The sequence below is a fragment of the Schistocerca serialis genome, chromosome 2, assembly GCF_023864345.2.
Source record: "Schistocerca serialis cubense isolate TAMUIC-IGC-003099 chromosome 2, iqSchSeri2.2, whole genome shotgun sequence".
Classification (NCBI taxonomy): domain Eukaryota; kingdom Metazoa; phylum Arthropoda; class Insecta; order Orthoptera; family Acrididae; genus Schistocerca; species Schistocerca serialis.
In genome coordinates, this window is record NC_064639.1 from 336,087,477 (window position 1) to 336,109,298 (window position 21,822).

A 21,822-nucleotide genomic window follows, 5' to 3' on the forward strand; every position below is an offset into this window, starting at 1 on the left:
TTTTGACGATGACGTGCCATTTAGGCACGTCGGGCATTTTGTGACATTTCAACTAGCGTTTGAGAGAGGCCTCAAAGACGAAATCATGATTATGTCTAATAAATGAAAAGTAATTTACGGTAGACCTGTAAAGAACTATAGGGTGACAGTGTTTACAAGTGATTGCGACAATAATAATGAAGTTAATGCTGTTCGGCTGAATGATTCGTTTTGTCGTAATGTTAATCTTTTAGAGACGGCGTCCAAGTGTCACTCGGGCGCTGTTCATGTCAGTTTACGAGTGAGACTCGAATTTGATATACGTATTAGCACTGGTACATTTTTGTATCAGACTGGGGAACGGACCAGCTATGGACCGGCTTAAAAGAAAGAGCAGCATTAGACCGCGTCTCTAGAGCACCCACCGCGGAGAACTAAATCGTCCGGCAGCGAGGGGAAGCTCGGTCGGGGGCGTGCGTGTCCGGGCGCGTTCCCACCGGACGATAATGCGTCCCCCGCTCGGACCGCGACAGTAATTAACCAATGCACGGGGGCGGTCGGCCGCGGCAGGCTGGAGTTCTCCCGAGTCCTCAACCGTCCACAGCGCGTCGCCCGGAGACGGGAGCGCCGGCAACAAAAGCCGGCCGGGCCGGGAGACACCGCACGAGGCGAGTCGAGTCGGTCTCTACATACGCGCCGCGGGCTCGCAGATGGCGCCGCCGCGCTTTCTTCCCCGGCGGTGCCGCCTCTTCGGGGAACCCCCGTCCCGCCCTCGCAGTCTACAGTAGACGGCGCGCGCGCGCGCCCACACACACACACACACACACACACACACACACACACAGAGAAACGCACGCGTGCACACAGACGGCAGTCGCGCGCAGTTTTCGGCGAAAACTTTTCAGCCGGCCCGGCCCCGTCGCGGGGTGGTGTGCGCTCCTTGTTTCGCCGGGCCTCTTTTGTCCTCCGCACAATGGCGGTGTTACACCGTGTTGATGTGAGCGCGTCCGCGCCGCGCCAGCGCGCTCCGCCCGCCCGTCTTCATATTGAAACGTGTGCATCGTTGTTTTCGGTAATCATCTGCAGTATTAAAAGCCTTCGGTGCACTTCCGCGGGAGCGTCTTTATTAAAGAAGTGTTACTTTCTTTGCAGAACGCAGAGAGAGAGATGACTTTCTACGAAGAGCGGCCGGCCAGCGAGTAGGACGCGAATGAGAAAAATGCGGAAGTGCTGGACAATCGCCGAGAAGAGAGAGAGAGAGAGAGAGAGAGAGAGAGAGAGAGAAAGGAGAACGTGAGCGGTCGCCTCGTACATTAATTCCATCCGCATCTGTATTGTTCCGCTGTCTTCAGTAGACGAAGTATTTTTCTCTGGAAACCCCTCTGGCAACAAAACGCGGTTCTGCAAGGCCAGAAACATCTGCAGAATGCTTGCGAGGGAGTAATCACAACAGTGTACTGAGAGCTGTTGTTTCCGATTTTTTTCTCTTTTTTTGCGGCTGAACTTTCGTCTTATCGTCATCACTAAACATGGCACACACATCCAGATGTGCTTTAAGAAAATTATGTAGTGTGTTAAAAGGTTGGTTTTAGTCACATAAATTAGAAAGCTGTTCTAAGGTTAATTTGATATTGGTTATAATCACATACAACTACCGGAACATGTTTGTTATCAAACGAGACACGGAGCGCTTACTGTCGACATTTTCACGGTTCCGTGGACATTTTTCAGTGCCAAAGATAAATGGAGTAAGAAATCAAACAAAATGGAATTACTCTGCAACGAGCCACTGGAGACTATGGCTCATTTAATCGAAACTCTCAGAAAATATTCTAAAACTATTGACGTCAGCTGCATGAGGACTTCATGCGGAACCAGCGCCGACGAGTCAAAATTCGTGCCAGACAGGGATCTGAACTCGGGATCTCCTGTTTACCAGGCAGTTACGTAAATCACTGCAACGTCCGGACGGTGTTCATCGCAACTGAGCGGACTATTCGGCTCGCCCCCGGTCGACTGACATTCCAACCCACCTATCCGGAATCCCCGTCCATGTCGTCCATGCTCGCTATTTTGAGATTCCTGTAGGAGGTCGAAAGTAATTGTACATCTGGAATGAAGGTGGTGGATTCATTGCCCATCGAGGCGGATCAGTTATACGAATGCGTGGTGACTGTTCTTTCGGACATATGCGAAAGAACAGACGCCACACATCCGTATATTCTTGAATAACCTCTGAAATTTAGTCGGCAGAATTCCACGTTAATTTGCAAATTGCGTTTTTGATACTAGAATGTGTTCCATCAATCTACCTTTCTTTTAGTCGAATAGTGAAACAAATTTCTTTTTTCTGCAATTCGATTTCCCCTTTAGTTATTCGACCTATCCATATAAACATTCTTCTGTATGACGAAAATTCAACAGCGTCTGTTAACTTCCCATGAAGTGCCTATCATCCACGTTCCACTTCTGTGAAAGGATCCATTCAAAATACCTTCAGGAAACACTCCTAAGATTTACATTTATAGTACGTATTTTCAGAAATGCTGTTCTTACTCTTGGACGGTCCGCATTTTATAACCACTCTGCTTCATCCATCGTCAGTCATTTGTCTGCCCGAATAGCAAACCTCATCTACTGCTCATAGTGCCTCATTTCTGAACCTAATTTCTCCATAATCACTCGATTTAACTAAACTATTTTCCATGACCTTCAGTCGAGGTTAAATAAAATCATGGAAGTCTGCGACCTTGTCTCACTCCCTTTCCAAATTACTGTCCCCCTTTTACGCCCTTCGATACTTGACATCTGCAGTCTCATGTCTGTAGGCACGTGATTTCGCTCCGTGTGTGTTATTCCTGCTACATTTTCAATTTCAAAGGGTCTATGCCAGTCAATATTGTGAAAAGCTTTGATTAAATCTACAAATGATGTAAATGTATGTTTCCCCTTCTTAAATTTACCTTCTAAGCTAAGTCGTGGGTCCAATACCGCCTCCAGTTTTCCTTCATTTCTCCTGTAGACAAACTGAACTTTCCCGACGTCGGTTCCTACCATTTCTTCAAAAAATGGTTCAAATGGCTCTGAGCCATTTTCAATGATTGGTTCAGTTGTACCAGACAACCCAGTTGATTCCAAGTAAACATAGGTCACATCATTATGGAGCCATCACCAGCTTGCACAGTGCCTTGTGGACAATTTGGGTCAGTAGCTTCTTGGGGTCTGTGCCACCAGCTCTTACCAGTTGAAAACAGGACTCATTTGAGCAGGTCAGTGCTGAGGGTCCAACCGGTATGGCCACGAACCCAGGAGAGGTGCTGCAGGCGATGTCGTGTTGTCAGCAAAACCACTCGCGTCGGTCGGCTGCTACTATAGCCCATTAACGCCAAATTTCGCCGCACTGTCCTAGCGGATGCGTTCTTCGTAAGTCCCACATTGATTTTTGCGGTTATTTCACGCACTGTTGCTTATCTGTTAGCACTGACAACTCTACGCAAACGCCGCTGGTCTCGGTCGTTAAGTGAAGGCCCCCGATCATTACGTTGTCCATGGCGAGAGGTAATGCCCGCTCTTGACACAGTGGATCTCGGAATATTGAAGTCCCTAATGATTTCCAAAATGGAATGTCCCACGTGCCTAGCTCCAACTACTACCCCTCGTTCAAGTCTGTTACTTTCCGTCGTGCAGTCATAATCACGCAGGACACATTTTCACATAAATCATCTAGTACAAATGCCAATGAACTGCTCTTTTACACCTTGTGCACATGGTACTACAGAATCGCGTACACAAGGTTTAAAAGCGCAGTACCTTAGCAGAGCTGTCATTTGTACCCAGGTGATTCATGTGAAGACGTTTCCGACGTGATTATGACCGCACGACGGGTATTAACAGACTTTGAACATGGAATGGAAGTTGGGGCTAGACGCTTGGGGGATTGCATTTAGGAAGTCGTTAGGGAATACGACATCCCGAGATCCACAGTATCAAGAGTGTGCCGAAAATATCACATTTTAGGCATTACGTCTCATCATGGACAATGCAGTATCCAAAGGCCTTCACTTAAAGACTGAGAACACTACCGTTTGCGTGGACTTGACTGTGCTGACAGACATGCAACACCACGTAACAACCGCAGAAATGAATGTTGCAGTTACGATGAACGAATCAGTTACGACACTGTGGAGAGATTTGGCTTTAATGGGCAAGAGCAGCAGCCGACCGATGCGAGTGCCTTTGCTAGCAGCACCGCATGGTCTGCAGCGCCTCTTGGGATTGTTACATTTCTATCGAATGTGTTTATGCGACATGTCTCACTTCAGATGTTTGTGATTAACTACAGTAGTTTTGCGCACATGTATAAGGAAGTAATCTTTGCCGTTTATCAAGGGCGCTAGTATTGATTATACGCGTATAACTCCTTCCCAACAGGCCATGAACGCCCAAAGGGACCGATCGGCCGCCGTGTCTTCCTCAGCCCACAGGCGTCACTGAATGCGGATATGGAGGGTCATGCGGTCAGCACACCGCTCTCAAGGCCGTATGTCAGTTTCCGAGACCGGAGCCGCTACTTCTCAGTGAAGTATCTCCACAGTTTGCCTCACAAGGGCTGAGTGCACCCCGCTTGCCAACAGCGCTCCGCAGACCGGATGGTCACCCATCTAGCTGCTAGCGCAGCCCGACAACGCTTAACTTCGGTGATCTGACGGGAACCGGTGTTACCATTGCGGCAAGGCCGTTGGCCGTTTATACGCGCATACAATCACAAATGAATATTTCGTATTGAAAATGAAAGTTTAAACCTTGAAGCTGATAAGGGAGGTAGGTACTTGTAGTAGCTGCATAACTCAATTTATTTTCCTTATTCATATGGAAATACCAGCTGCGAAACCACTACCTTCCTCCATAATCTGGAAAAAGCTCAAGATAAACAAATACGTCGACATCGTCTTTTTGCACTTACTGGATAATATCGATATGTAACTAAACGCGCTAGAACACGGAGCCCAAATTGTGTGGCAGGGGAATTACGGGAAAATGTTCTTTACTCCTATATCTTTGTGGAATGGTAATACTTTACTTGGAGTATAAACAGAAGCTTCAAGATAATTACAGTTAATCTAGTGTAGTCAAGAAACAGGTTTAATACCAGATGATACCTCTCATTGGACATTACATAAATCTGTTGAGCAGGTTCTGTCGAGCAGGTTCCTTCCATATTATACACGACTACGTCACGTATGTGGAGTATTATTAACGGCACATCCTTAGCACGAATTATTCTTGATTTAGTGTTCCAGTTTAGGCGTGCTAATCGCAGCTATTAATAAAACTGAGCAATCAAGACACCAGTTTCCCAAAAAAACATCCGCTTTAATCCATTTTGGCTTTAAACATGCAGTTTCTTTCACATAAATTATTCTGGCATTTATGTGGCAACACGCCGTGTCACTGCTTTTAGTTCTAGAATCTCTAAACAAAGCAGCCTCGACCAGGATTGTCATTTCTGAGCTTGCTGCATCATTCCAGGTGCATCGGTGCATTCATCTGTTAAATATCTCACTCGCTTCTGAAGGTTAGAGATTGATTGTAGAAGATTAAATCCTATACTGTCCAACAACGCAGAAGTTTTTTGTTGAACACCTGTCAAGGAATACCGTTGCCATCAATGCAAATATAGAGAATAGCTATATACACTATATGATCAAAAGTGTCCAGACACCTGCTGAAAATGACTTACAAGTTCGTGGCGCCCTCCATCGGTAACGCTGGGATTCAGTACTGTGTTGGCAAATCCTTAGCCTTGATGACAGCTTCCACTCTCGCAGGCATACGTTCAATAAGGTGCTGGAAGGTTTCTTGGGGACTGGCAGCCCATTTTTCACGGAGAGCTGTACTGAGGAGAGGTGTCGATGTCGGTCGGTGAAGCCTGGCACGAAGTCGGCGTTCCAAAACATCCCAAAGGTGTTCTATAGGATTCAGGTCAGAACTCTGTGCAGGTCAGTCCATTACAGGGATGTTATTGTCGTGTAACTACACCGCCACAGGCCGTGCATTATGAACAGGTGCTCGGTCGTGTTGAAGGATGCAGTCGCCATCCTCGAATTTTTCTTCAACAGTGGGAAGCTAGAAGGTGCTTAAAACATCAACGTTGGCCTGTGCTGTGATAGTGCCACGCGAAACAACAAGGTCTGCAAGTCCCTTCCATGAAAAACACGACAATGCCATAACACTTCACCGGGCATTCGCCCTATCCACATCCTGCCATCGGATCGCCACATAGTGTACTGCGATTCGTCACTCCATAGAACGTTTTTCAACTGTTGAGTCGTCCTAGTGTTCACGCTCCTTACACTAAGTGAGGCGTTGTCTGGCATTTACCGGCGTGATGTGTGGCTTGTGAGCAGCTCTCAACCATGAAATCCAAGTTTTCTCACCTCCCGCCTAACTGTCGTAGTACTTGCAGCGGGTCCTGATGCAGTTTGGAATTCCTGTGTGATGGTCTGGATAGATGTCTGCCTATTACACATTACGACCTTCTTCAATGTCGGCGATCTCTGTCAGTCAACAGACGAGATCGGCCAGTACGCGTTTGTGCTCTATGTGTCCCTTCACGTTTCCACTTCACTATCACATCGGAAACAGTGGACCTAGGGATGTTTAGGAGTGTGGAAATCTCGCGTACAGACGTATGACACAAGTGACACGCAGTCGGCTGACCACGTTCGAAGTCCGTGAATTCCGCGGAGCGCCAAATTCTGCTCTCTCTCGATGTCTAATGACTACTGAGGTAGCTGATACGCAGTACCTGGTAGTAGGTGGCAGCACAATGCACCTAATATGAAAAAGGTATGTTTTTGAGGGTGTCCGGATACTTTTGATCACATAGTGTATACTGAGTGGCACTTGAACAAATCCTGCGTTGCAGCTGTGCACAGTTTTTAACGTTTAGTATACTAATATAAATAACAAGCGCTTATTACTGAAAAAAGTAAACTAAGAGTGGTTGCTAACTGCGTTTCTTATATTGTTGTCATGTTACTATTTATTAAAAGTCACGCTAGCGATTTCGTTGTCCATTAACGGTCGCCAATTAATATGACTGACAAAATGAGCAGCTTCCGGCGCGGAAAAGAGAACATATATGAAAACTGTCACATCACATTCTTAGTCTCTGCGGCGTGGCTTTGCTGTAGTTGCTTATTAAAACATTTCTACTCCTCCGAACGGTTTCAGTAATAATACATCATGAAATTTGCTGGCTTTATGGATACACAATTAAATCTGAAGGTGATACTGATATAAAAATGTTATTAACCAAGATAACTGAAAAATGGATGTCTAGTGTATACTCTCGCATGATACGGTAGGTTAGGTACAGCTGTAAGTACAGCCTTTAAATACCGAAAAAAATTTAGTTAGTTTTCTCTGGACGTAACACTCTGCACATGAATTTTTCAATCTCTTCCCGTAAGATTCTCCTTTCTTCAGCGTAAAAAAAATTGCAGATACTGTAGTTACTGCTATCTCTCTCTCTCTCTCTCTGTGTTTGTGTGTGTGTGTGTGTGTTTGTGTTTGACATAGAGAGAGAGGCATCAGAGATGCGGGGAGGTGGGGAGGGGATGTGGCTACGATCTGTGCCTATCATGTGTATGCAACAACAGCATGTGATATCAGATTCTACTGGAGAAGCAGAAGTTTGTAATATGGAATGTTGTGGACTGTTACATATACTTTTAACGCAGATACGTACACGGCCTAAAATACACGCTTCGTATTTCGTGGAGGTTTCTCAGTTTTGCTACGTCGTTCCACTTCACTTCATTAGCTTATAACTATGGCGAATTGTGCACATGTTAACAACACAGAGGGATTCAGAAAGTAAGTAACACATGTCGTTCCGTGCTAATACCAATTCGCAAGAAGAGTGGCGCATTTTCAGAAGAGAATGCATTTTCAGATTTCTGCTGCGGTACCTATAACAAAGCTGAAGTACTCGGGACGGTACGATTCTTGGTGCAATTGCACACAGATTCACGGCGAAATGCAATATCGCGTTCAGCCGTAGCAAAATGGTGCCGTGGTGGCCGAGCTGTTCTAGGCGCTTCAGTCTGGAACCGCGCGACCGCTACGGTCGCAGGTTCGAATCCTGCCTCGGGCACGGATGTGTGTGATGTCCTCAGGTTACTTAGGTTTCAGTAGTTCTAAGTTCTAGGGGACTGATGACCTCAGATGTTAAGTCCCATAGTACTCAGAACCATTTGAACCATTTGAAATGATGCCAGCAATTTGACCAGGGCCGCTCAGACTTGGGTGATGCTTGTCAGGAAGCAAGGCCATATCGGCCACAGAGGACAATTTCCAGCCAACTTCTGATGGAGAAACATTTTTCAACGATAAGGACGTTCACCTAGCAGTTGCCAAATGTCCAAGGAGCGGGTTTCTGTCGTCGAGGCGTTGAACAGTGGTAGAACTTTCCGACCCGTTAGAGAGAGCTGGTGTCTATTGATAAATAGTTTTATCTATGAGTGTCTCTTTGAACTATAGTGCAGTGTTAAATAGAAGTTACTTGACCTGGCACAATAATGTGTAATTTACTTTTTGAAGTCCCCTCGTACCTAGAAGTACGAGGGCTGTTCGGAAAGTAGGGTCCGATCGGTCGCGAAATGGAAACCAAAGTGAAAATCAAAATTTTTTTATTCTAAACAGTTAGCCACACCTTCCAGCTACCTCTCTAAATATTCGCTGCTCCGACTTAGACATTTGTCGTGGCGTTGTAAAAACTTTCCAGTACCCTCTTCACAGAAAGCAGCCGCCTGCGTTTTCCGCCAATTCTCTACGCTGATCTGCCTTTCGTTGTTTGTGTCAAAATGTTGTCTTCGTAGCCAGCGGTTCAGAGGTGAACAGCGAAAGCAGCCAATTAAGGGCTGTGTTCTGGGTGATCAAACACTTCCCGCCGAATACGCTGCAGGAGTGTCTTCATTGCCCCTGCAGAATGCGGCTGAATATTGTCTTGAAGAAAGAAACGCATGACATTTATGTTATGTGAGCTGCATAGCTTCAGATAAATCATCCGATCCACATATTTGGCAGGAGGCACTGTCGTTTTAGGCATTTTTACGCAATCATTTTGCGCTGTGAGCTGAAAAGAATGACGTGAGGCGATCGACAGGCATACTGAAGACGTCTGTGCAAAGTTCCATCGGATTTTCAAAGAGGCTTCCTAATCGGACCTTACTTTCCGAATTCATTTCGTAATTACAGTCGAATTCCTGTCATCGAAACCAGGGAAGGAAATGCTCGTTTCAGTGGTATTACTAAAGAAAACGTAAAGAAAATGCTACCAGTTAATACACTTTCTTACAACACTTTCCTCACACACAAATAATTCACGCAGGGAAATAATGAGAATCATGTGATTTGTGAAAGACGAGGCTTTAATACGTTTTGTTAAGGGCGTCTGACAAGATTCATTGTGAGTAGCAAATGTATAACGGAGTATCAGTTCCGTTACCTCCAGGTCACTCGATCTCAAGAAACAGCATATTCATCTGCACCTACTCCTAAAACAATTGGTCTGTGCTATGGTTGTTTCATTTGCAAATATGTTTATTCGGTATTTAATGGAAACCTGTTTGAAAAACGATTGTCTTAAGAGAATTTAGAGTGATAGTTGGAGGGGGGGGGGGGTGCAGGTGTTAGACAGCGTGTGTCATAATCATGATCTAACAGTTTCAATTGTGTTGCCGTGATCAATTCAGGTGACCTAATAACTGCCAACAAATAATGTGGTGTTTCAATAATAACTTAATTTGGAAGCATAATTTAAAATGGAAGCTTTCCATATATTTTACATGAAATATTTCCTTGCTTTGTTGTGAAGAATGCGCCTCTAAAATTTTCCGAGGCATGTTTGAAAAATCATCATCCATTTCCGAACTTCAGTTCTTCTTACTGGTTGCTCCTCATACTAACCCAAACTGCAGAAATCTGCCTGTCGGACTCAGGGCTACAGGCGTCGCGCTGTTTAGGTTTTCTTCCAGAATGTTAGTAAGTGGTTCTCGGAACAGTACATTTCCGAATTACATTTTGCTCTTAAATCACTGTTGACCTGTTCTGGGCCGTACACGTCTCAAAAAGAAGCGACGGCTTCCATAGCTAAACCTTGAAAATAACTCTCTGCTGTTATCTGCGTAGCTGTCAGACAGTTCCGGATGCAATCTGTCCTAATTATGCGCTGCGCAGCGGTCGCCATGACGAGTGTGCCAGGAGGCGCGAAGGGGGGGGGGGGGGGGCGCAAACCGTCAAGCGGTACCCCAGGTGATATTCGCGCTGCATCTCTTTCTGGTTACGTTCTCCTCGTACGACTCTATGCAGGGCGATAAACAGCGAGGTCACCCGTGACCTTACATACAAAAATATCCAGATATGAGTTCTTATGAATGCCTGTAAGAAAGCCGAGATATTCGTTTTCACTAGGACTCGAAACATTATTCGACTGCGTTCTTGTATAAAATTTTCTCCAGATTTAAGGCGCGTCACATCTGACCGGTAAGACCTTACAAAGATTTACGTCTACAGCAGATAACCGTTTTTTAGAAAGTATTGTCTGAACTTATTCTAAAAATCAACAACATCAAAAAATTTCAAATTCAGAAAGCGAAAAATCCTTCGACATACAATTTTTTTTATTATGTTAAGTTATACCCCAGTCCTTCCTGAGAAGGAAGTGAAAAATTTGTCGAAATATTATTTTTTTATTATATTAGGTTATACCCCAGTCCTTACTGAGCAAGAACGTGTTGGTTCCTTTGTGTTTGGTTTACAGTAATGCGAAAGAGAGAGCATGTTCTAAACAACAACACGCCCCATTTGGCAGTTCAGCTATGTTTATCACGGTTGCAGTAGACTTTCTCCGTCTTTCCTCTATTTATTCTTTGAACGCTGCTTCCCAGTTTGGTCATCCCGGTCCTAGGCGAGTGTAGGAAACAGTTTGTCATTAGTTCTGGTGCTGTTTAAGTTTTATACGTTGTAGTGACTTCAAGGAGACGCTTGGTTTCAAGATATCAACGTGTTTATACGTAGTTTTATTTTATCCGTGTTGATCGAAAGCAGGGGCAGAATAACAAGGTGAAACACCAATAAATTGAAAGAAACTGATAGAGTTCCCTGTCATTCTTTCTGTCCAAAGAGCCTCGAGTCATGATGTAAATAACAGAGAGCTTGTGTAAGTGGTGATGTATATGGACATAACTATTATCAACCAATGTAAGTAGTAGATTTTATAATAAATATGTATAGAGACTTAGTTAGCAAAAACTTGTCTGCTAAATGCATTCATTGCAGAATTAAAAAACCCAACTAGAGTTTCCATAACTATATCTGGAAACACTTGCCTAAAACAGTATTTGTGGGCCTCAAGACTATAAAACCATTTGTCATGGACGCACTGTTGTATTTCACTGATGAGTCACTCAGCAGGATGAACGTTTTCAGCGATATGGACATAGAACTTGAGGTGAACATGAATGCGCTTCCAGCAATTGATCAGCTGAGGCTACGGAAGGCTGAGAAAAGCACCCTACAAATGACGAAAGAGACCAGGATTCAAATGAGGGCCCCCTAACGTAAACTTCACAGTACAGAAACCCGCAACGATGACAGTTATGGACCCAAGAAATTTTGAATGTACACAGAACAGCTTGTATCAAAAACTTTAAATGCATTTTCGAGAAAGTATCAAATTTTTAGCTTTAGCTTCAATTTTCTTTGAAACTAACACATCTATGTCAATGAAACATGTTACAGAAATTAATTACATCACTTTCATTGAAATGCAGTAGAATTGTGGCAATCAAACAAAAGTTTCTCAAATATTTACATATTACTTTTTTTAAATTCCAGTTTTTTTGGATCACATACGTTCGTATGAATTCGTACCATGATGACAATGCTGTTGTCGTATGAGTAATTCGTTCTGGAGAAGATATGACATCCAACGCATGTTTCAAATTTGGTTTGATTTGAACAATTGAACAAATAGTTTTTGGGGAAATCTGTAGCAACATTAGTATTGTCAACCACATGAAATACGTTCATAAACGAGTCCCCTTAAGGGCTTCTACTCATTTCCTTGACTTGTGTACATAGTTATATACTTTCTTTTACAAATGCACTAGTCTTTCCACTTAGAGTCGTATCGGGGTCTTAGATCAGAAAAGGTACTACAATAACGACACTTTTCTTATTTAGTAATCTATGGATATTTATTTATGCTATTCATATCTCGTAAAACTTTGATTTACATAACGTTCTTGCGATCCGTAGTCATCAGCTGAATCGAAAATCTGGCATACAAAAGTATTCTGTTTCAAAGGTGTTCTTGAGATTCTCAATCAAAAGCTTTCAAACTGTCAAGAAAGACAGACTTCACAAGGTTACGCGTTTTGTAGCTGACAGGGTATTACAATGTTTGATATGGATATCATCACATTTCCAACTCACGGAAATAACCCGGATTTGGGAGTCTTTTGAAGTGTTTGCTCATTTTTCTGTATTCAAGAATCTTCCCCCTCCGATATCACCTTTTCCATCGTTACAAAATTATCTCGGCAGTGAATTGTTCATATGTGCTAAAACATACTTCGATAGGTTTCCACCGATAACCTTGACACGTTTGTTGAGCGCTGAGTAATGAAGTTATCAGTTAGGTAGTAAAAGACTAACCATGGCTGATATATGCTCGAACGGAATACGTTGTTATACTAATAAATCATATTAAATCAGACTGAAAGTGAACAGGACCTCTTACGTTTAAGAACTAAGGAGTTATACTTGTCTGCATTTGTCGTGACCTGTATTTTTGTAATCTGAGGTACACGCATCTATACGTAGCGTGTGAGGCTGCTGAGGCTCATACTACAATTTTCATGGAGGTCGTGGAGGCGTGTCCTTAAGAGTTCAGCGCCCCCCGTGCATGCGTCTAATGTCACTGAGATGCTATCTTGTCAGCCACTTGCAGCCCGCCGGCACACATATTGCATTATTGCATGCCCGTATTTTCGTTTGTCTACAGAAGGGTTGCTACGGCGACGCAAACTTATGTTTAAGTGTGTGCTAGCCTATCACGAACGGCGGTGTTATCACGGCTATTTAACTCTCTCCTTCGACCGATACGCATGCGCCAGTTACGCCCGCATGGCGTAGTGGTCGCCAGTCTAGCTAACAAACGCTGTTTCTGTTTTCGTTTCGTTTGTTTACTGCGCACTATCTCCATAACGTTTACGGTTACTCTGTTTCTACGACTATTAATTTAATACCCTGGCAAGTAGTCATTGTTATTACCCCGTTTTAAGCACGTAGGTCAGCTACCGTGACAGTATTATCAAAACAAGTGCAGAAAACTTAATCCTGTGTTCTGCAAACGTAACGAGGAATTTACGTCAAAGAAAAAATAACGGATAAATACCTAACGGACAGATTATGAGGCTCCAGAGAGTCAAATTAATACAAGGATGTAGCTTTCAAGAGGTAATATCAAACAAATGCTAAGTATTTGTTTTACATACACAAATGTTTGATAGACTGTTTACGGATTGTTTACGCGAGTGTCTGTTTAAAACATAAATAAAATCTCAACGAAAACCGCCACTAAATCGTCCGTTTTGTATCTACAACGTAATTCGGATAATTTACTCCAGAATTTGTCAGAGTGTTAATTATTTCAAAAGATTTTTCTGTTGCCACATTATTCACCCAAATTAAACTCAGTTACGTGGTACTGACACACATGTGGTATTGTTCAGCGCGCCGCGCTCTTTAAAATGATTTATCGGATTTCTCTGCACCTCGTACGGTTGCCGCGATACAAAAAAGTAAAAGCCTTCTAATACTGATAGTAATATTTATGTTATGTTTTAAATTAATGACATATTTGAAAAATAAACGGAGCACAGTTCGTGTTTTAAGTAGAAATTATGAAAAAGGTTAAAAAGCTATATCCACAGATCTGTAACTGTTTTATAATCTTTGTACATCGTATAAGATCAACAAACTTATAACATCTCCGTGATCCATGAGATGCTAACCAAAATCTCTGATAAAGTTTAAAAACAGGCTCAAGTGCTGTGGTCTGTACGAAAGCGCACAACGTAGAAGCACAGGACTGCAGGTGTGGCACATCAGTTCGAAAATATTTCATTCTTTTAATCCACCAAAAGCATTCAACAACCAAAGTGATAAATGATTTAAATAATGAATGGCACAGTTATAGGATTTGCTACAACATCAATTATGATGAACGAAACAAAGTCATAAACTTGGAACACACTAGATACATCAATTGTTGTTCCCTAGCAGCAATACGCCCTAGCTAAAAACCGAAACTGCCACTTGGCGGCGAACAGAACCTCCTAAACACGACGTAAATAAAACAACTAGACATTCAGCGAATGATTACGTTGTGTCATTTAAACTTTATAGCTGTTAAGGATTTGTACCAAGTCATTTTGAACCCACAGCTGTATGAATTATCTTTTGTTATTATATCTATAAACTTTGTGCAATGTAAAATATCTTTCTTTACAACATACAACCAGAGTTCCACATCAACTGGTAGCTACATGTTTTATGTTTTTTTGTTAAAGACTCCGCTTCTGAAATATTCTGAAGGGTTAGTATACTTGAGTGGTATACTCCAAGATGTTCATTAAAATTGGACCTCATAGGAAGTGAATTGGTAAACAAAATTAAATGGAATGAGGTAACCGTGGGTAGAATTTTTTCTGTCATCACAGTTCAAGTTAGCTGCTTTCAGAAGAAAGGAAGGGAGGACGATCATCGTCAACAATATTATTAAATGGTGGTGGCAAGCGACGAGACGTACTTCGCGCGCGTATAGCTATTCTCTGTCCTTGCTTTAGGAGACGATGGAAGGTATGAATTACTATGGTCGGAAGGGAATTACGATCCATCCTGAATAGATTTCCAGTGTCTTAACCGCTACGTCACCTCTCACGATGCCTACCTTCGAATTAGCCTAGACAGCGAGATTGAATCAAGAAAGCGCGTTAATCCGACCTGCAAAACATCTTACGAACAACACGTTCTCATATATAAACATACTGTATTGAACTATGATATCGCTTTAATGTGTCTCTGAAATGCGAACATTTTAGTTCACGCAAGGCCGGCGCAGGGAAAGAAAAGTAAGTCTTATCCGTGACTGCTAGCTACTTTTTTTTTTTTTTCTTACCGCTCGCAAGGGGTTCCCTGAAATTTATGTAATGGGCCATTTTGGTCACTCTCCATTAAAGAGAATAACTTTCTATTACAGGAAGCGGTTAATAATAACTCACGGATTCAGAGCGGTAAACCTGTCTGAGCATGCTGCTATTAAAGAGCCGAACGCCCGCTTACGTGTTCCGTGTAGAGTCAAGGTTGAAGACTTCATCGCGACCCGAAAACTTCAGTAGTCACCCCCAAGCAGATATCGTTCATTTTCTGCACATAACAGCTGATATTGACTATTGAAAAGGTTCATTTCACAGACGATTACGAGTCTCTATTCTGCTGTTGATTAAAAATAAATGCTTACAACAGATTCGCATTTGATATTATACGTGCTGTATCGCATTCAAGGTTTTCAAGTTGAGATATCATTAGACAGAATGTCGCCAGAATTAACAGTTCTAATAATTCTTTCTTTGATCTAATTATTATATACATGACAATGTGGCTTAATTATGGAATTCGAAACTTAGTAAATACTACAAATTACATGCAGATGTCTGTAAAGATAGATGTTACATTGATTTACTACAGAATCTACTTTTGTAGCGTAATCAAAAACTGGCCTTAATTAATATAAAGCTGCTACATACAATCTTATTTTCACTCGAAAATTGTAAGCTACATTACGTGAAATAATTACGTAACTCTTGTACAAAAATACCTATTTTTAAAATATCCTCTGTTGCAAACAACGAAGAAATATTTTGTTTATTATTTTAATTATCTGCTGTGTTTTGCATCCTTAGTACAATTCAGTATAATTATGTCTCAAATAAGAGCCAACGGAAGAATGCACATGTTCCACATTTAATAAAGAGACACATGGGAGAGTGATTGAAATCATAGTACATGTATGTGTTCTTGAATCCTTTTGTAGTCACTATTATGATATAATTTTAGTTTGTGTGCTTTCGTAAAGTTCTAGAGCTGCAATGATTGTTGCATTTATGTCTTAAATACAGCCTACACGCCATTATATATTTCAGGGGGACTGCTTATAACCACAAATGCTTTTTCATTTCCAACTATATATGACGGTAATATCTGTTCCCGAAAGAACAGTTACCGTGGATGACCATGCAGCTTTGCCAGAAATGAAATGATAATTAAATAGACACCCTAGCTGCAAGCAGGCGTTGATACACTTCATTGTGGACATGTTGAAAATGTGTGCCCCGACTGGGACTCGAACCCGGGATCTCCTGCTTACATCTATTAGGCGCACTACGAATGTAGTGTTGTGGACATGTTGGGAATGTGGATCTCACGGAGAGCGTGCAAGGGATAAGTCCCTGCAGACGCACTATCCTCTGTGCCCGCGGTGGCTCAGATGGATAGAGCGTCTGCCATGTAAGCAGGAGATCCCGGGTTCGAGTCCCGGTCGGGGCACACATTTTCAACATGTCCCCAATGAAGTGTATCAACTCCTGGTTGCAGCTAGGGTGTCTATTTAATTATCATTTCATTTTTCGTTTCCGTTATCGGCTTCATGTAGTTACGCCTATCTTCCCATGACTACATTTTTGTGTTTCACATGGAAAACTCCTTCTGCTACACTGGAAATATTTATGCATGAACTGTCGTATTTTTTTACGATAGGATACGAGCTTACAGTAACAACGGAAAATTAAAAAGAGAATATAATTTTAAAAACAATTTTAGAAAGTATGTATATTTCGCCTTACTGACTACAAAACCTATGACTGACAGGTTTTAAAACATCTTTATTTATTGGTTCAATCACAAAATATGAGTACTTTGCAAAAAAAAATAGCCACGATGAGAAGCAGCGGTACACTTCCAATATTGCATGCGAGTAGTCTCATGGTCCGCTAACGTGTGCTTCTCAAATGTCCCACGTCGGCTTAAATACATTTATTTGAAAAAACTGTGCCCGTAAAAAAGTATTTTAAAGACAGCTTTCGCTGTTACGTTGACAATCAGTTTCAATCCAGTACCTAATAATAATAAGTAAAACATAAACAACATGTAAGAAAGATTTAATATTATCAGTTCACAGGTACACTATAAGTTTTATGAATTTCGCAAACTGCAATTAAATACCCTACAGTTGCCACAGGTAGGCCTTTCTGATGTGTTGCCATCGTACTGATGGCCCTTACATATCAACAGACGTCCAGATGTAGAAGATATGACTTCAATTGCACAGTAAAAATGGTCTAAAGACAGTACAGGAATTTTATCATTAAATGTTCCATTTATTTAACTGTCTCGATTAGCCATGAGTAAACACCATGGCTACTACCTAGAAGGAGTTCATAAATTCTTATTACATACACTGAGGGGTTGTGATTGGAAAGGAATTTGTGTGTTCTCTCTCTCTCTGTCGTGTCTGCTATGTGAAACGACGCTGACAGCTTTTAATCTAGTTATCATTCCATACCAACTGTACCAGGTATACATTACACTGCCTCTATCTCTCTGTGTAGGCATACATGTACAAAGAAGACACATTTAGATGTAAAAAATATGTAACAAATATTTCGTATACATGTATATTTCACATGCATTTAACATATTTCACACATAGTTCGGTATCTATAGTGAACTTGGTCATGTAGTTTCATTTGAATTCTGAAGAAGTTCCGCCAGTAACTATCATTTCTCCGCTGCATTACAACATGCTTCACTAGAGAGAACGTTAGATTTATCTGTGGTATTGAACAGTGTGGCATAGTCTTATGACCCCACACACGTTGACAATACCTTTTTCACTGCTGTGGTCACTCTCACGATGTGGTTGATGCACTGAACAACGCAAATAAGATATTGATTGCATTTGTACATTTAAAGAATTCGAAGTTAAATAATTACAAGAAAGAAGTACCTACGTGTAATTGACGGACGTTGGTACAGGACTCCCTTCTCACAGTCACTCCCATCTGTAACGCTGCATAGGTATCTTACTCCCACAGTATTTTTATACAAACAAATAGTTTTCTTGAAATGGCTCCAGGTGTTCCTGAGTTTCCGTTTTATTGTGGTGCTATTGTGGTAGAAAATTTTTCCGGGTAGCAGGTGATAATATGTACCGATAATGATAGAAGTATCTTCAGGCGTTACAGAAACATTCCGATATGTCATCTCTCGTCATTGCCTCCAGCTGCCGGGGTAAAACGTATCGTGACTGTCACCAATAAGTCCAGCGACCCAAAAAACTGTGTATTAGGTACTAAACAGGTCGTTATAGAATAGTTTTACAAGTCACTGCATCCTCACCCCCACAATATTTGTATACAAATGATTATACAAAAATGATTCACATATATTCAACATTTGACTGAAATTGCTCCTTATTTTACTGAGTGGCCTCAATGTCATTCCCTACTACTGCCAGTGCTATGTTGTGTAGATAGTTCTTATCGCCACACAGGACTTGGTGGGCTCGCACACAATAACTCATCAGACTTCATCGTAATCGTTTGAATGGTGTAAGAACGCATAGTACACGACTAAACAAATATTCATTTTTGTATACTTGATGTAGCCCTCTAACAAATTCGGTAACAATGCCCACTGAAAAGCTACAAATGAAATCTACATTATTCAGATAAAACCGATGGTCCTCAGCGTGAAACACTACTGTGATACTGGATGCTAATGGTCATTGTTCTGGCCATTGTTGCCAAATTAGTTGATTACTTTATTAGAATTACAGAGAATTACTACAGCCAAGTCATGTTGATAGGGCCGGATGGCATTTTACTTATTTATTCCTGCAGCACGAAAATGATAAGTGTTGAAACATGAGTCGCTGTTCTCTTCGCACTGTGTAGTATAACAGGGTAGGTAAGTGTGGGAACTATGGCACAATTAGCTGGACATCTCATGCTTCCAAGTTATTGACAAGAATTATATGCAACGGAATACAAAGAAGAGGATCGATGAGAATCAGTTACGCTTTAGCAAGGGTAAAAACACTAGACAGGCAGTTCCAACATTGCACTTGACAATGCAAACAAGGAAAAAGAAAAATCAAGACATTTTCATAGACTCTGTTGACCAAGAAAAATATTTTGAAAGTGTAAAATGGTGTAAAATTTATGAAATTCTCAGGAAACTAGGAATAAGCTACAGGGAAAGACGGGAAATACGCAGAATGTACACGAACCAAAAGAGAAAAACAAGATCGGAAGACAAGGAACGACGAAGGGGTACAAGACAGGATGTAGTCTTTCGCACTAATGTTCAACTTGTATATCGGAAAAACCAATGAAAGAAATAATAGAACAAGTTAGGAGTGGGATTAAAATTCATGATGAAACGATAAGAACGATAAGACTCACTGATGACGGTGCTATCATCAGAGACAGTAAAGAAGAGTTGAAGAGCTGTTGAATGAAATGAAAAGTCTAATGAGCACATATTATGGAGTGGGAGTGAACCAAAGAAGAGTAGCAGAAATGAGATTAGCGATAAAACTAACATCTAAATTTGGAACCACGAATTAGACGAAGTGGAGAAATTTTGTTATCTTGAAAGCAAAGCAACACATGACAGGCGAAGGAAACAGGACATAAAAAGTAGATTATCACAGGAACAGAGGGCATTCCCGGCTAACGGGTCTGCTAGCATCAAACATCAGCTTTAATCTGAGGAAGAAATTTGTGAGAATGTACGTTTGAATCTCAGCATTGTATGGTAGTGAATCACGGACTGTGAAAAAACCGAAAAAGAACTGTAGGGTTTGAGATGTAGAATTGGAGAAGAAAGGAACATATGGAAAGCACAGACATTATTGTTAAGAAACGAGGGACTCACTTGCATTGTAATTGGATAGTAATTGAGGGACGATTGGAGGGCAAAAAACTGCAGGAGGAGGCAAGGACTGGAATATATCCAACAAATAACTTTGAGCCACTCTGAGATGAAAAAGTTAGCACAGGAGAGGAATCAGTGGCCGGTCGCACCAAACCAGTCAAAAGAGTGATGACCCATAAGAAAATAACAGCATTTTTGCATTCTGAAAAGGGTTTCGGAAGTCTTACGGAATTTCCATTGCTACATTGTAGCGGGACTTTTACTGACGGGCGAAGCAGCTGCATTGATTTTCTTACAGAGAGCAGCGATGAATTACGCGTTCCGTCTGTTTAGGTACCGGACGAGCGGCGTCGTCGAAATCACTGTCCTTAGAAAGGCGGCGGCCGGCGGAATTGGAGGAGGAAGCGGGGCCGGAGGCGGCGTTTTTTGGCCCCGTCCGCCGAGAGTGAGTCAGCACAAAGCCCGCCGTGGCGACGGCAGCGGCAGCAGGTAGGAGGACGCCCGCAGCCCGCGAGGAGTTGAGCCGTTGCTCGCGCCTGGCGATGCTGTGTAGGCCACCCGCGCAGCGCGCCCCCGGGCCCTACGCAATGATGTGTCGTCAAATCTGTTATGCGGCGCCTTGCCACTGCTGTTACGCATTACGACCCTGTTACATGAGCGACTTTCTTGTGACAAGTGACCCTACAGCAGCGCCTCTGGCATTTTGTTCCTGTAAGCCTTTCACTTGCTGACGGACATTTTCGTTTTGACGTCAGCATAAAATTTGCGTGTTTTGTGAGAGCTTTCTGCAGTTTGGAAGCCGAACGGTGAACGTGAGGTTATGACGGCCCATCATTTATACGAAAAAGTCAAGGCATAAAAATAGAACGCAGGAGCAGGAAATGGTAATACAGTTTACTAAATTCGTAGCGGATGTTCTTGACAAGGGTAGTAAGCTGAATTCCCCAACTGCTAAGAACTGAAACAACAGGAAAAATGCGCAACATCTATATGCATTTGATCGAGACAGTATATACCTACAATCACATCAAACAATATTTACAATGTAGTAAATAGCATCTTTTAACTTTATCCTTTGTATAAGATTTTTCATTTCGACAATGCCATTTTCCACCCAGGATGTTATAAAATCAGTGTTTTTACGCAACAATCAGCTGATTTCGGCTGTTAGATATTTTCACGTGCGTACCCCTAATTATTAAATTTACACCGTCGGCTTTTGTGCGTGTATATAGACGTAAAACTGTCGTAGTAAACATGAGCGGAAAAGACGTACTATACTGGTCAAATCTTTAAAATAATTGTGCTGCCGTAGTGGTATACATAAATAAACATAGAAACTCATAACAGATGAAGATCGTTGATTTTAAACCACTTGACGCGCCTGCAAGCTCGAGAGAACTTTTGTCAACAAAAGCTCACAGCATTTCGCACAGAACATTGTCCCTCCCGGGATGAGTCGACACCGTGTAAGTAGGCTGTTATTTTTTTTATGTTGTTACCGCCACGTTGCACTCTATATGAAAATCACTGACTATGCTGTGTGAAGTCTGTGGCTGGTTCGCATTGTTGGAATATTTGCTATTGTAGTGTTGGGCAGTAGGATGTGAACAGCGCGCAGCGTTGCGCAGTTGGAGGTGATCCGCCAGCAGTGATGGATGTGGGAAGAGAGATGGCAGAGTTTTGAGAGCGGACGATCTGGACGTGTGTCCGTCAGGAAAACGAAATTTGTAAGACGGGATATCATGAACTGATATATATATGACGTCT

General features: G+C 42.1%; 1 non-coding gene and 1 pseudogene across 1 annotated transcript; one reads left to right on the forward strand and one right to left on the reverse strand.

The window, feature by feature from the left end:
- Window positions 1-4,604: 4,604 nt before the first annotated feature.
- LOC126459431 (5S ribosomal RNA) lies at window positions 4,605-4,722 on the reverse strand (annotated as a pseudogene).
- An 11,862-nt stretch (window positions 4,723-16,584) lies between these two features.
- Window positions 16,585-16,659, forward strand: Trnat-ugu (transfer RNA threonine (anticodon UGU)). Its single transcript has one exon. It is a non-coding gene; the product is annotated as a tRNA-Thr (tRNA).
- The last annotated feature ends 5,163 nt before the right edge of the window (window positions 16,660-21,822 follow it).